At 42.3% G+C, this 16,786-nt stretch overlaps 1 protein-coding gene across 7 annotated transcripts in view; it reads right to left on the minus strand.

The window, feature by feature from the left end:
* PHACTR4 (phosphatase and actin regulator 4) overlaps positions 1-15,998 on the minus strand; it is an 87,576-nt gene extending 71,578 nt beyond the window's left edge. Inside the window, exon 1 of one of the 7 annotated variants that reach the window (XM_083511932.1) lies at positions 15,888-15,998. The gene's annotated coding sequence lies outside the window, so the exon portion shown is untranslated. Of the gene's footprint in view, positions 1-3,911; positions 4,009-15,790 lie in introns of those variants that run through there. The other 6 variants (XM_083511936.1, XM_083511938.1, XM_083511931.1 and 3 more) reach the window with 6 other exon arrangements.
* Positions 15,999-16,786: the final 788 nt, after the last annotated feature.

Here is a 16,786-nt window from a genome sequence, read left to right on the forward strand (position 1 = left end):
AAGCTCAGGGGACAGCAGGGAGGCGCAGCGCCACCATCCCGCTGTTCCTCGACCTGGTTCGGTTTCCCCGACCTGCTTTTGGGGGGGAAATAAAGGAATTTCCCCCCCTTAATTTCCCCCCAAAAAAACTAGCTGCGTCCTATGGGACGGAGCGTCCTATGGGACGAAAAATACGGTACTTCCTATTTCCCTTTAAACACTGCACACAACTTCTCTCAGGTTGTCTTCTGGCCTAGTGTTTGAGGCATTAGCAAAACAGACAAGAACATTGGGGTATTAACAAGACTGGTGATGCAATAGTGAGACCCACGAGAAATGAATGTCCAAAGTCTAACCAGCTGGGCAAGCAGTTTTTCTTTTGTTTTGGCTTTTTGCGAAGGTGCAGTATTTTCATTTACACTGTCAAGTCATAATGCACAGCACTGCCAAGGAGCTGCCTGCACTGCAGTCAAACCCTTTCTGAACAAGTAAACCAAAGAAGCAAGCTACCAGTGTGAATGAGCCATGAAGGTAATTAGCAATGGCGGAATTCAGCTCTTTAAACAATAGACTTTTGGACAGCATGTTAATTATTTTAGCATGATTCCACCATGCAACCATCCCTCCTTTAATTCCCACGCAAACATTGACCAATCACAACAGGCACACTTTGAACTAAGCACAGCGTAGTCCTCCCAAAAACACACCATCTAATAAATGATCCTGAACACATGAACACACACATTTAAAAGGTGTGGTCTATGAACAACTGTTACAGAAATTTAAAGCAAAGGTTGTCAAAGTTTAGCCCAGTTAGTTTTCCTAGTTCCAAATAAACAAAATAACAGGTAACTAGATCCAACAGGTCAGCTTTGGCTGCAAGCAACACAAGCAGTGGTCTGCATCCTAACAGCTGAGCCCCAGCCGGATGTTTGATCATGGGGAAACCCCTCTGCATATGGCTTTGTAAAAGGGAAGAACCCATTAAGGCTCAGCTGTAAACCTGCTTGTGGATGAGAGTGCCAGGTCTGGAAGCTGCACGTGTCAGGCAGGATGTCCCCAGGAGACAATGATAATAAGGGCATTAGCATCAATCAATAAAGGGTATCAATCAGTTGCCAATAAATCAAAAAAGGCATATTTTAAAATTCTAGTCATCCTGAGCCCAGAACCCCTTTGGCAAAGTCCTGATTTCCTCACATGTTGGTTTTGAATTTTAAAACTATTAATAACTTGGGACCAGGTACATGAAGGATCGTCAGTCTCCACATTTACATACCTGGACCTTAAATTTTTCTTCTGTGGCTCTTCTTTGGATGTTTCCATTGGGGAAGGTGCAGTGAGTGGCTATTAGGTAAAGGTACTTATGAGTGGTGGTACCTCTACTACAGAAGGTCCTCCCCAAGAAAAGCACGTCTGTTGTCTACCTTTGACAGCATATCAGCACCAGGCAAAGGCCTTTTTACTTTCCCAGGCTTTTTAATCTGCTCCAGGTCTTACGTCAGTTAGTTTTGTCTTTGCCATTTTTTATGCACCATTGCCATTTCATATGTGCTATTGTTGACCTATTTTACAGTATGCATTGTAACTTGCTTTTATTCTTCTTGTAAGCATCCCTGAGGACATTTATAATGTTTAAAATTAAGAAAGAAAAAAGGTTGTGCGTGTTTACACCAGTTTCTGCAGATCCTACTGGTAGCAAATTTGCTGTGTAAGCAAACTAAAATGGTATTTACTTCCCCTTTCTGCACATAAGAATGCAATTCATACCCTGTGTCCTTAGCAGTTGTGCCAGTGCAAGTTTGATTCCCAGCACTGCCACAAAGGCACTAGTTGTGCTTTCAAGCTGGTCTTCTAATCCCAATTATTGATGTACTTGAAGTACTTCAGGAAATAATAAGATACTCAGCAAGAAATTAGTTATTGACTATGCAGTCTGGAAAGGCAGAACATGGTCCAGAAAACAACTTCCTGTCTGCAGCCCAGGTTCATTGTGCGAAATCTATTAGAACTGTTACATTTTATGACAAGGGAGGGAAAAGCTGATCATTGACCTCCAAGGCCAGCAATACTAATAGTGATCATTTTTTAAAATGCCACTGATTTTTAAACAGGCTACAAAAGTTCCCCAAAAATGTGCACACCCAAATTCTGCATGCAGAGCTATGACAAAATAAAATGCTGTGGGTGGATTCAACAGGAGCGCAGCTTAGTAGACGTCACCTTTCCTGTACTTCCTGCAGCTTTCTAAGAAAGGTTCTACAGTGGGCTGATAAAGTCCATATTAGAACATCTGTTAACAGTTTTAACTGCATTAGCTCCTGGTCCATTTCTGGCCCAATTCAAGGTGCTGGTCATGACCTTAAATGGCTCTGAACCATATACCTCAAGGGCAAACCACATTATACAAACATTGGCCCAGGTGTTAACCTCCTTTTGCTGTTAGAAGATGCTGGGATCGGTGGGCAGCTGCTCCATGTCATGAGCCACTGAACTGCAGGCAGCAACTTTTGGGTGAAGTGCCCTCAGGCTCTGGACTTACTCTGCCCACCCAAGTTGGCCATTGGCTCCTTTGGGACAGGAAAGAGTTTAAGAGGGCTTTCTGCTGCAGTTGCTTAGGCAACAAAGTGCTCTGAGCTCTGGTATATGCTTTGGCAGTTCTTCAGTTGGCATGCTGCTAAATCTTGCCTCATTTCATAGAACTGTAGAGGGGGAAGGGTCCCCAAGGGTTATCTAGTCCAACTCCCTGCAATACAGCTAAGAGGCCCTGGAAGATGGCCATCTAACATGTTTAAAAACCTCAAATAAAAGAGAGCCCAGCACCTCTTGAGGTAGTCTGTTCCACTGTTGAATAGCTATTACCATCAGAAAATTCTCCGTAATATTTAGTCATAGGCTCTTTTTTTGTTATTTGAATCTATTTGGTCAGGTCCTATGCTGTGGAGCAGCATAAAACAACCTTGCTCCATCATCCATGTGACACCTCTTCAGATATCTGAAGATGGTTATCCTATCACCTCTCAGTCTTCTCTACTCCCAATTCCCTCATTAGGCTAGCTATCCTTCTTAAGCTGTGGTACCCAGAATTAGACAGAGTATTCCAGGTGGGGTCTAACCAAGGCAGAAAAGAGTGGTACTATTAGTTCCCTTGGTCTGGACACTATGCATGATGTTGATGCTGCCTAGAATTGAATTAGGGTTTTTGCTGTTGAATCACACTGCTTACCTGCTGGTTCCAACTACTGATTTTATCTCATACCTCCTGCTCCAGGAACCAGCCCCAAAACTCATCATCTAAGGTGCGGTAGGGTCATCTCAGTTATAACACCCTATCCTTGGAATACATTCCCCAGGGAGGCTGACCAGATGCAGACTATCTTTTTGGCACTGTCCAGGTTTTAACACATTTTAGTGAGAAGAATGGCTTTATTCAGCCTTTGCATTCCCTCCATTGTAATATAGGATGGTTTAAATTTTTATTTTTTTTTAGTTTTTAGGTGGACAGCTTTGTAAAGTTTTTCTTAACCTAAAAGGCAATGTATACCAACCTCAAAATAGCTGTTTGAATCCAGGTGCCTCTAATAAAAAATTACATCCTGTATCCTCTCACACAAGTGAAATGGACCAAAAAAATTTGAGCAAGTTGATACTTCCTTGGCAAAGTTCTTTGAGAACAAATGAAAGTGTTTCATCATTCTACTGACTTTTACTGATTATTCGTACTTTAAAAGCAGAACTTGCTTTGCTATGAAACATTATACACACCTGCACTTCCTAGGGAAACTCCCAGAGCCATTAGCTTGAAAGAATTGCTAGCAGTCAGGAAAAAGGAAATGAAAACATCTGAAAGTCACCAATATGGTTAAAATATCCACATCGTGTTGCAGTAGTGATGGTGAGTTCAAGTATGTTTTTAGCAGAAAATTCCTTACCAGAATTAAGTATAAAACCATATGTACACTCTTCAAACCAGGTTGCAGTGAACTATGGACCCCACCCTCTTGGTAAATTTTCAGCTGCTACAGAAACAACAGACGGTTGTGTAGCACCATGAAATGAGTCAGCTACCTGGAACTGAGGTGCACCTGATTGGGCAGCAGCTAAAGAGCAGCCAGTGCCAAGGAAACTCCCCTCACTGTTGGCACCAATGCTCTGTCATGAAAAAGCAGTAACGTCAATATTGCTCAAACAGTTTCTTCCCGCTTTCCCTATTAAATAAACAAATGCATCTGATACTCAGAGGCCACATCATTCCCTTCTATTTCCAGTGTCTAGGTTAGGTGTGCCATTGCTTATATTTAGCCAAAATGGTACAAGTCAGGTACCATCAGAAAACCTGGAGGTGCCCCAATGTTTTAAGAAGTATTTAAACAATATTTAGAAAAACTGCTAAGGGGTGAGAGGATGGAGCATGATCAGTGGCCGAACAGTGCTGATTGACTGTTTGGAGGGCAGGTAAAACGGAGTTTCTGAAAACTTGGACAGGAAAACTTCACATTTTGTTGCAGGTCCAAATTGTGCCACTAAATATCAGCCCCTGAAGAGCAAGATCGAGGGATAAGCTCCTGCCTTCATATCCTATTGATGGGTTTCCTATCTCCAGTGTAGGGCGTAGGATGCTAGATTAGATGAACATTTACACTCTGAGGATAAAGGTAGGCTACAAACCTAAATTAAGGAAACACCCTCAAATGGTATTATAATCCCCTTGAAAAGGGTTGGCTGATGCCCTGTGCACAATTACAGGAGAATGATTCGGAGCCAAAGCATTTTTCAAAGGCATATGATGCAACAACCTTGTTGAAGCTTAGGGGGTTGATGCCTAGATGGAAGAATGTTTGGGGACCCTATGTATGGTGCTGAGTTCCATGTAGGAAGGAAGGAAGAATTATAAAATGTAACATATAAAGGACTAGAAATTCATTTTATCACATTACCAGAGTTTTTTCTATAGTACAATATGGTCCTGAACAAAAATAAGGTGATGATCAGATTTCTCACAGGAAACATATCCTGAGCTTATCAGCTACTTTGCATATATTCAATTAAGATAAATTAGTTTTGAATATACATGTAGTTCTGCACCTGCAATAAACTGGCACATGTCAACTACTGTTGGTTGTTATCTTACATTGAAGTAAACCTGAAAGGTATAGTGCTTTACGTTCAACCTTAAAGAGGGAGGGAGGGATATACTGATACTGCAGACATAGCATGGAAGTTGAAAACCAGGAGTTTCTTTTTGTCTTCCTCATTTCTGTTCCTCTGGTGTTACTGCTGTCATATTTTCAATGCACACACTGCATTTAAAGGAACAGAACTGTTTTTAGGTTTTGTTAAGGCTCCAATAAATGGTTATAGACCACCCTCGAAAGCTTCTTTCCCACATAATGCTTCTGTGTATTCAACATGCATTGTCTGTCCAGTTGTTACCTCCCTCCTCCGAACAACCTTTTGTGCCTAAGAGTGAAACCACCTTTAGTACAGTCATCACACAGAATGCTTCCAGTCAGGCAGACAGGGAAATCTCACCACAGGTTTGCAGCCTGGAGGCTCAAATGCAGCAAAGTGGATTTCAAGAATGGTTTTTATTTCTCCATCACTAATGCTGCCAAATCAGAATAAATCCTTCACAGAGAGGAGATAATCTAACTTATGTGCTAACTGGAAATGTAAGCATCTCCAAAGCTTTCAAGCCATCCTACCTGCCTACTTAAGGGAATTAGTATTATTTGTTTATTTATTTTTACAAAGAAAGGGTGAAAATGGTTTTTTTTTTAGAGACAAATTAAGTTTAATTTTTCAAAGCACGATGCTAAAACATAAAGGGCAAATCCTAGCCCTTCTGCATCCTAATAGAACCACATTTATCGAAAAAGGCTTTGTGGTATTTATATCATTCAGTTCAAGGTAGGGGAACCTGTGTCCCTTTCAGATGTTACTGGACTGCAACACGCAACATCCCGAGGCAGCATGACCAATGGTCAGGGATGCTTAGCTGCAGCCTGTTTCCATGACAAATTTCCAATGCGGACTAAGGCAAGCATTAGATATACTGGGCACTAGTTATTCCCCACAGGAAACTTAATGTGATTTATCCAATGTTCTGCTGATCTCACAAGGCATCAGCTTCATTTGGCATTTTTTAAAAATGCACTTCTACAATTAATTGGCCTCAGGCACAATAGCCAGCTCATAATAGATGAGAGCAGGATGGGTTAGAGAGGAAATTGCATCTAAACACTATAATTTGGTCTACATCTCAATAAAAATGAGATGCAAGGAACTCAAAAGGCACACAGTATTTCACACCCACTGGAATTTTTATTGTATTAAGTAGTCAATACGGCCATAGCAGATGCTTCTCCATGCTTTGTTTCCATTTTTATATCTCCAACCACCACAATGAACAGCTGCCTCCCTCTACTTAAAAAGAACATAAATGCACAGGCAGGTACAAGTTGCTCAGCTAAAGCCAGCTGATTAACTTAAAGCCATCATCATCCGGTTAAGAAGACCCACAAACATACAGACATCACATCTAAAATGCAAAGCAGGTCACACATTGACACTCCTACGCTTGAGCAGTAGATGCTTTCTGACTTCCTCCTGGCTCTGATTACAATTTTAGTCAGCTAGGGGATTTCAGCACACAACTAAAGCAAAATGGAATACATCCATCTTAAGGGTCACATTGTGGGTTAATTTACCTGACATCTGGAATATCCTGTTTTACACAGCAGGTATATGGATCAGGAGCCGCAGCATGGACCCACAGCATAATGCATTTGTTGTAAAATACACACGGGTGGCGCTGTGGTCTAAACCACAGAGCCTAGGACTTACCAATCAGAAGATTGGCAGTTCAAATCCCCTCAACGGGGCGAGCTCCTGTTGTTCGGTCCCAGCTTCTGCCCACCTAGCAGTTCGAAAGCATGACAAAGTGCAAGTAGATAAATAGGTACCGCTCTGGGGGGAATGTAAATGGTGTTTCTGTGCACTGCTCTGGTTCGCCAGAAGTGGCTTAGTAATGCTGGCCACATGACCCGGAAAAACTGTCTGTGGACAAACGCCGGCTCCCTCAGCCAGGAAAGCGAGATGAGCGCGCAACCCCAGAGTCGTCCGCGACTGGACCTAACAATCAGGGGGTACCTTTACCTTTTACACTTTGTCCCTACTAGTTGCAGGTGTTAATTTCCAAGCCAGAGAGGAAAAAAGGAAAAGAACAGTTCACTCTTTGAATGTATTTTCATTCCTGAAGAAAGACACTCTCTGTTGTTACTGATTTCAAATATTTATATAAGCTACTACTGCATGAATTTTATTGTTGTAAGAGGCTTTGAGACATCTTGGTAGAAAATAACAAATAAACTCAAATAATTTATAAAATCAGCTGGAATAGTACCTAAAGCAAGTGTCAGACTCATCCTCTGAATGTGTTTTCTTTCCTGGGTCCAAATGTACCCTATTTATGATGAGAACTGCCTTTCATAAACACATATGGCTTCCTCTAAGAAGATTCACATGTGGCAGAACTTGTTGCTGCTTCCCCTGAATCACATGTAGTCTCAAGGCCCTGCAATCTGCAGCTATGCCATACCTGCATGAGCCTCACCCAGGATATGATTAAGGTTGAAAGCTAGCACAAGGACTGACATAGTCCAGAATGGGCTGAGTTTAGCAAAAAGAAGGGGGGGCTGCAGCTAGTTCAGTGGATTCTTTCCACTGACTAGTGAATGGCATGGTTATCCTTCTTTCCACAGCTTTCTTTCAGTTTTGCTGGTAAAACTCCAAATAGGCCCTGCTCTACTACGAGACAGACACTATTCCAGTTTTTTCGCATGTAGCTATGTAATTTGATTTGATCTTGCCTACACAAACCCCTCTGCCTATAATGGTTTATGGTTGGAAACTAATCACCCAGAGTACTAGGCTCTCCATAGCTGACCTCCATCCCTGGATACCCTGCATTGCTTCCTGACTTCCAGGAAGACATGCTCAATTACCGTATTTTTTGCACCATAACACTCACTTTTTTCCTCCTAAAAAGTAAGGGGAAATGTCTGTGCGTGTTATGGAGCGAGTGCCTGCGGGTGGCGGGGGGGATCTGCTGCAGTCGTGAGCAGAGGATCCATGGTTCCCCTTCCTTCCCTCCTCCGTGGTTACAAAACATGGATCCACATGGATCCTCAGGATTTTTGCATTGGGCTACTCCAAACTCACTGTCAGATCACATGTCTGTGGCCACAGCATGAACCACAAAAATCATATATCCACTATTTCGTTTAGAATATTTTTTTCTTGTTTTCCTCCTCTAAAAACTACGTGTGTGTTATGGTCTGGTGCGTGTTATAGAGCGAAAAATACGGTAACTAATAATGGCTGGGGAAACCCAGCCAGCTGGGCAGGGTAGAAATAATTTCTTCTTCTTCTTCTTCTTCTTCTTCTTCTTCTTCTTCTTCTTCTTCGGCTAGACAGCATGTTGCTGTTGTTGTTTAGTCATTTCCGACTCTTCGTGACCCCATGGACCAGAGCACGCCAGGCACTTCTGTCTTCCACTGCCTCCCGCAGTTTTGTCAAACTCATGCTGGTAGCTTCGAGAACACTGTCCAACCATCTCATCCTCTGCCGTCCCCTTCTCCTTTTGCCTTCCATCTTTCCCAACATCAGGGTCTTTTCCAGGGAATCTTCTCTTCCCATGGTGGCCAAAGTATTGGAGCCTCAGCTTCAGGATCTGTCCTTCCAGGGAGCACTCAGGGCTGATTTCCTTAAGAATGGATAGGTTTGATCTTCTTGCAGTCCATGGGACTCTCAAGAGTCTCCTTCAGCACCATAATTCAAAAGCATCAATTCTTTGGTGGCTAGACAGCATGCCCAGTCTTAATTAAGCAATTGCAAATTGCATTTCATAATACACATACCACTGGCACAAAAACAACAGAATAACATCATTTGCAAAAAGTGCTTTATCAGAGCTTTCCTGCCTTTCCCACATAAAATATCAGAAGCAGTGCAACAGCCTCCCATCTGCCTAAAACCAATGGGAGTCTGTAAAGGCCTGTTACTTTACCAAGTACTGCACTAGTGCAAGCTAGGAACAACTGTACAGTGCCAAGGATCCATTGGCACAGTACAGCCAGGAGAAGCAGGCAACTTTGAGCCACTATTTTAATTGACCACAGTGACCCAAAGTGATATGTCAGAGGCATTACTGGAAATTATAATGCTGCTCCTAGCCACCAAATGTAGGAGGTTAAGGCAGGTTTTGACACTGCAGCTCCAGGAACTACCCAAAGATGCATCATGCCAACACCAAGCCTGGGGAAAGCTACTCTGCATTCACTTTTCTTTTTGCAGTATCAGATGTTTACAAGTGAGGGCAAGGGTTGTGGATAGAGTAAAAGTGTCTCCTCTAAGAGTTTTCTGGGGAAAGAAGAGAAGGAAGAGAGGTGCAACACGATACAGACATCATAAGAGGGAATTAAAAGATATAAAGGGCATCACTGAAAATGAGCAGAGTCAATGAAGTTACTATAGTGTCCTGTGCATTTGGCGAGAATTGATATTAAAACCGTACCCTCAAGAAAAGAGTCATCCCTGGAATAAATTTCATTTCTAGCACATGACTTTTCTCCCCTTCTGACCCCTCTTTTTTCTTTGCCTTAAGAGATCAGGGGATGGCCACACTTTTAAAAAAGTGAAAGTCACAGACAGGGATAATAAGGGCCGGAAAAGGGCTGAATGTTATTGCTCTGGTGGACAGGGTTGCACCTAATACTACCCTCTCCTCCATTGTGTCCCATTCTGCCTTGCTAGACAACTGGTATCATACAATGCCTCCTATACAAGGCTACTTCATATGTTCACAGATGCAGTCTGGCTCATGCCACCAGGAGAATATTTTGGGAAAGCATGGTTTCCTCCCGCCCCCTCCCCAAAGCATTGTATGAAAGAGCTTTGGTGACAGTTATTAGGAAATGAAGACAATTCAAAGATTAGTATGTCAATAAGGATTTAGCAAGGTCTCTGGGCAGAGATCAGTTAGATAGGCATGCCAGGCTAAAGTAAAGTCCATAGCCACGAGTTTTCTTTCATTTTTGAATCTGTGATAGGATATGGGGGAAAGCGCAGATTTTTGTTTACAACAAAGCACAACACTTGATTTCTAAAAATCAATTTCTAAAAAATGGGAGAGGGGGTGTTCTTTATGACCTTGAGAGGGGCAGGGGAAGTTGTCTTCTCTTTAACAGCTCTAATCTACATTTAATGGAGGGAAACTATAAATCAGCTGATCAACATACATACACACACTTGAGATCAGAGTATATTTTTACAACAATCACTTTGATTAAACATTGTGACCCTCAACTATTTACCCTATGGTAACAAATCTCAAGGGTGTATAAATGCTCTACAGTTACTACAGGAAACAACCTAAACTGTGAAACATTGTTTTACTAGGGCAAGGCTAGTTACCAAGCAGTAAGCAAATGAGATATGATCCAGAGACGGAATTTATAGCTACTCTGCTGGAAGCATACACAAGGTTTATAGCATCAAAAGCTGTTATTCAGAAACAAACCTTTAATGGAATTTAATTGTCAGAGCTTCTCACTAAATTAGAGTGCTGGGCCACTTTTCATTAAAAAATAACAACCCCAGAAACTGCATCAGAAACAAGCAGTTAACTACCCATATGTAGCTTAACTATTCAGTGACTACCCCACCCACCACACTTAATTAAAAGATGGATTTTGCATCACTATTCCTAATGCTTGGAAGAAACTGATTACATAGCTCCATTCCAGTCTGGCTTCAGGCCCAGCATAGCACTGAAACCATCTTGGTTGCCTGTTGGGTGACATTTGTTAAGAGCGAAATAAGAGGAGTGCAGCTCTGCTTTTTCTCCTTCATCTCTTGGTGGCTTCTGATATTGCCGACCACAGTATCCTTCTTGGGGGAAGTGCGGATTGGGGGGGCTGTACTTCAGTGGTCCCACTCCTACCTCTAGGGTTGTTTCTAGAAAGTAGTTATGGAAGGCTACTGCTCAGCATCATGGAAGTTCTCCTGTGGTATCCTGTGGGGGTCCCCTGTGCTATTTAATATCCATATGAAACTGCTGGGGATCTGTCATTAGGAGATTTGAAGTGAGGCAACACCCATATGCAGACAATGCCCACTGATATCTCTCTGTTCATTCTGAATCAGAAAAAGCGATCCAGGTGCTAGACCAGTGCCTGGAGATGGTGAAGGACTGAGATGGGGCAATAAATTGAAGCTGAGTCCTGAAAAGAAAGAGGTGTTAAATGCCCTAAATTCTTAAGTCCAGGAGGTGAGGAAGTGGTCTGTCCTGGATCGGGTTGCAGACCCCTGGAAGGGGCAGGTCCATAGTCTGTGGGTGCTCTTGGATTCAACACTGTCACTGAAGTTCTCAGGTAGCATAATAGAAACTTAACTGGCCTGATCCACACCTTCTGGACAAACGTGTGGATCAGATCATAATAAACATTCTAACTGCAATCGTTATCATATATGATCAGATCAACACGTGTGCAGGAGGTGTGGCTCATGCCACTTAAGTTTCTGTTAGAATTCACAGAAACTGAATTCCACAAGCATCCCTATTGATTGTACCAAAGCCTTTAGCAACCTTGTAAATACAACCACAAAAGTCACTAGCCCCCAAAACTTTTTACTAATCTGCTGCGTGTTAGCAGAGGAGTAATGTGCAGCTCTTGTCCCTCTTGTAGAAACCTGCTGCATCTCTGTACTGGAAACCAAAGCAGGGGCTTTCTTCCTCTGGCAGCTTGATTAGTTTCTATGCTGAACACAGAGGAGGGAGAAAGTTTTCAGTCCCTCATATGCCTACACATAGCTCACTTACCTGCACCCAAGTCCATTTTCAATTATGGCTCCCAGGCTAGTGCTCAAATGCAAGACTGCCAGTGCCTACAGATACCCTTCTAGAAAGAAAAAAATACTAAGATGTTTTGAAAGCACTTTACAGGGTGGGGTGGTGGGCAATGATCTTGATACTGAGAACTGGAAAACAGAGAAAAGATTGAAGGAAGCAAAACACAACTATTACCGGTAAGTTGCTTCCCTGCATCCCATAATGATTGCTACCAGTAGCCAAGGGTGGCTTCCTAGCAATTCCTTCCACATGCAAATGCCTGCCATTTTGCAAGCTGCTCTCTGGCTTTTGACCCACCCCACTTTCTCCAGACACTTTATAAAAGTTAAAGCCTTTGGCTTTCTAAGTGCAGTGTTCAGAGTTATTATCTGAGCAAACATCTGGTCAAAAATGAAGGGAAGTTCTTTCAGTGGCTTTTTAAAAATACCGCAATAAGTCTTTGGGAATAGAGGAAGCCAAACACTTGAAATTAAATAAATAAATGAGGCTCACCACTTAAGTCATTCATAACAGCAGCACCGCTACTGACATACAGCAACACCCAAAAACAACCCTTATCCCAAAGGAGTCGGGGAGCACTGCTAATTAACAGCTAAAAATAAACGTTAGGAAAAGCAAGTTCTTTACTCAAAGGCAAGCTTTGATTGTCCCAGAACATTCTACCTCTCGTGTGCTTTAAAATAAATGCAACAAAAGAGTGATATACACTTAACAAAGGGAGTACTGATCTGAGAGACATATTCAATAATGGAGCTATAAAACTTTGATGACACAACCCAGTCACAGTTGAACTCTTTGAAGTCCCAAGGTGCCAGGAGTGCCTCTTCCCCTGAAAATTAAGCATGTGCTAAGATATATCCCCCTGAAGTTGGGACTTTAGTTGGGACATCTCTTTTGCATGTATATATCTCTATCTCACCTTTCTTTCATGGAGCTCAGGGTGACACATATTCACTTTTCTTTCCTCCATCCCAATTTCATTCTCACAACCACCCTATGAGGTAAGTTAGGCTGAAAGAGTGTGACTAGCCTAAGGTCTTATGATTGAGATGCACAGCTGGGATAGGGAGATTTGAACCCATGCTACCCAGCCTAGCCCAATGCTCTAACCATGACATTAACTTCTTTTCTAAGTATTCATTACTTCCTGCAGACTTAAAAGGGAAACTCTGTGACTTACTGATTAAAGCCCTTACTTTTGCACTTCCTAGTTCATAAATTTTGAGCTCCTTGCAAAGTATATCCCTTCTGTTTGGCATGCATTTCACTGTCAATAACAAACTAGCTTTAGTTAACTCCTCATGTTTCCTTTATAAAGGTTGGATTTTCTCAAGTTTATGCCAAAATAAATCTCTTTTTAAAAACATTTTGCTTTTGAGGCAACACATATCCCTCTAGAATTTATATATCAAGTTAACAGCAATTGTCACCTAATACCATTTTATTAATACCTCAACATCACCAATCTCAGTGACTACCATCAAGAACAGCCGCACATGACCAAGATACAGACCTATTTTGCTCGGTAGAAGTGATTTGCTTCCCAAGATTATCAAATTAAACTAGAGATTAAGTTAACTGGTGGTTGAATGAAGTAGAAAGTCTGCATAATCACATACTTCTAATCCGAAAGCACAGAAACAAAAATGCAATCACAGTCTAGATCAGCTCCTCAGCAGCAATTTATATTCCCACTCAGATCTTCTAATGGAAGCTCTATCTTCTTACTATCTATGACTAGCTAAAACTAAAAAAATCTCAATTTACAACTGGAGAATCACAACCATTATTTTCCAGTCTTCATTTTCAGAAAACAGTAGCCGGCTGTGTGTTGATTTGACCTATTTAACATGCATTCCCTCCATTTTGTGGAAAAGCATTACTTCCTGCTCCATGAGGCTGTAAGAGTTAACACATTAAGCATTTGCACACCTCTGTCTTACTTCCCATATTTGGGGTTAGGGAAGTACATTCTTGAACGTGATAACTGAGATACAGAAAAAGGGACCTGAAACAATTATTTCATCCTTACCGACAACCCAAACTTTTGCACACTGCACAAGTATGACATACCCCAGTTAATCCCAACCTGAGGTTGGCACAACACAATCCAAGGTACTCAAAAGGCTTTAATAATCCCATTGGAAGAAAACAGTAAAAAGATAGCATGTTTAGTGCACAGCAACAATATGTTTACATGAGACATGTGAATAAAAAGACTTGATTAAAGACACACCACATGAAAAAGACAAAAGATACCCCAGGAAACCAACATTGAAGTGCCTAAATAAGTGACCCCCTTTTTGAAAAATGTAGAATAGTCATCTCCCAATTCAGTATTCTGAGAACAAGGACACTTCCCTAAGTAGGTAAAAATATGTTAAGAATCTAATCTTAGAGACAGATGCCTAGAAGCACAGATCCTCCACTGCAATGTAAAGGATAGGAATTTCCATATCATGGGCCAGCATCCATTTAATTAGGTCCAAATGGGATGGTGGGCAGCACAGTACGTACATCTAAAGGTTGGTACACTCTGGATGAGGGAAGAATTGACTAAAACATTCACTTTTTACCGGGGGGGGGGGGGGCAGATTAAGATGTAGTTTGAATACGCCCACTTTTGCAAATGTAAATATTTAATTTTTAAAAATAAATACGGTATGCTGCCTCTCCTGAGGCTTAATGCAGCTAGACACATTAAACAATTAGGGTGGCTTCCTTTTCTTAGTGTAAAACAGAGGAAGATACCAGCATCCCAAAAGTTTACTGTCTGTCTCACACAGATTCCTCCGCTTAAGTTCAAGCAAGCCACTTCTATTCTTCCCAATAAATCTCATAATTTGTTTACAAGTTAACAAACATGCTCAGATCGGTTCATGAGGGTAAAAAGAGAATACAAAGACAAATCTCACTTTCTGAACTACAAAACAATCACAAATCAACCAGCCACCCTTCAAATTGGTCTTTTGAGGCATTCAACATATACAGCAATATATGTTCACCTTCTACTGGCAGATACATATTGAGACAGAGACACAGACACACACACACTTCCAAAAGTAAATCCAGGACATCACTCTTGATTTAGTTTTTTGTAACACACTGAAAACTCAAGAGGAGAGTTCCCTTTTGGCATGAGTGGGGAGAAAGAGCCAATATACTTGATAAAACACAACAGTCAAAGTCAGGGAGGGGGCAGAGAAGACGAGCAATGAGTGAGGGGGTCATGCAAGTCACTCAGAATGCATTTGGGGGGGCAAAAGGGAGGTCACCTAGTGACAGGATGGCACTGACAGATAAACTACCACCTAATATTAGAAGAGGTGGGTTAATACCAGAGGCAGAGAGCGAGAGAGAGAGAAATAATGAGAAACTCCCCATTTTTTTAATGATGGGTGCAAGATACTGTGAGGGCTGAGGGAGCTGAGAGAATTCAGGAAAAGGACAGTGAATTTGGACGGGCAGATGCATTCATTTGTTTAAAAGAGTTATATCCCGCCTTTCAGAAGTCTCTTTACAAAACCAGCCACAATACTTATCATGTTAACCGAGTGAAAATGAGCGATTAACAACACGGGGAAAGCAGATATGTTGATGCATTAAAAAAAAAAAAGCAGCAGCAGCTCGGAAGGATTAAGAAGGAGCAGGAAGCAAAGACCCTTGCAGCGTCTGAAAGGGAGGTTGGCAAATTAGAAAAGCGGGATGTGGTGGGAAGTTGGCTGTAGGGATAAAAGAAAGCAAATGCCCCACCCACCCCTCACAGAAAACTAAAGTAGCGAAAACAAAACAAAGGAGTATTCGGGGTGGCTGCGAGAGAGACCCCCTCGCTTCTCACTGAGAGCGGGGTGAGAATTAACTGTCGGCTAAACTTGTTCACTTTCCTCACTCACTCACCTGGAGTCAGATGAGGGGAACCAGCAGCACCTCCTCACCTGCCGAACTCCTGCCTTGACTGCCGGCCGGCCCCTACCCTCACTTCACTCCAACTCACCTCACCTCGCGCCACCACCGCCGCCGCCGCCGCCGCCTCTTCTTTCTGAGAGTCCCTCAGGGGCTGAAGGTCCCCGTCGCCACCGCCGGAAGCCCCGCTCCTGGGAAGGGGGGGTGAGGCGCGCGGCATGACGGGACTTGTAGTTTACGGCGAGGCCCCGCCCCCGCCCGCGGGGATCAAGGACGCCGGACAGGTGAGGTCAAGAAGGAAGGCGGGCCAGGAGGCCGGGTGCTTCGTCGTCTGGTTTCGTGCGGAAAGGAGGCTTGGTGGGGGGCGGGGGATGCTGTCTTGTCACTAGACGGACGGGCTTCTCGGAAGGGAAATAAATTCAAATTATATATATATAGTTCAATAAGTTCAATCTATCTATCTATCTATCTATCTATCTATATAGTGTAGAATACATATTGCAGTTGAGATGAGGATGATGAGTTATAACAGCCGAGGGCTTTGTGGCGCCTTAAAAACTTGGCAAGGGTATGAGATTTCGTAAACTAGTTCACGAAAGTTTATGCCACTCTACGCCAGTGCGGCACGAGACTCCTTGCAGTTTTTGCTGCAGATGCCCGATATGATTCCTAATAATAACAACAGTAGTATTGCAGTTAGGCTAGTATTGCAGTTTTCAGTGCAATCCTGTACATGCCTGCTCAGAAATATGCTTCATTCATTCAGGGAGTTTACTCCCAAGTAGATAGGATTTGCAGCTTTAGTTGATTAACAAAATAAAGTTAAGCTGGTATCCTAAGAGTTCTGTTTGTTTTTCATGGAAAAATGTTAATAGAGGTGAAATACTGACTGACACAATTGCCTTCCCATTTATCTTTAAAATACCTCCCACAATATCATTATCTGACTAACCACAAAAGATAACTTAGCTTGTGCTGCTAATAACAGGA

This window comes from Podarcis liolepis (assembly GCF_965112155.1).
Source record: "Podarcis liolepis genome assembly, chromosome: 7".
NCBI lineage: Eukaryota > Metazoa > Chordata > Lepidosauria > Squamata > Lacertidae > Podarcis > Podarcis liolepis.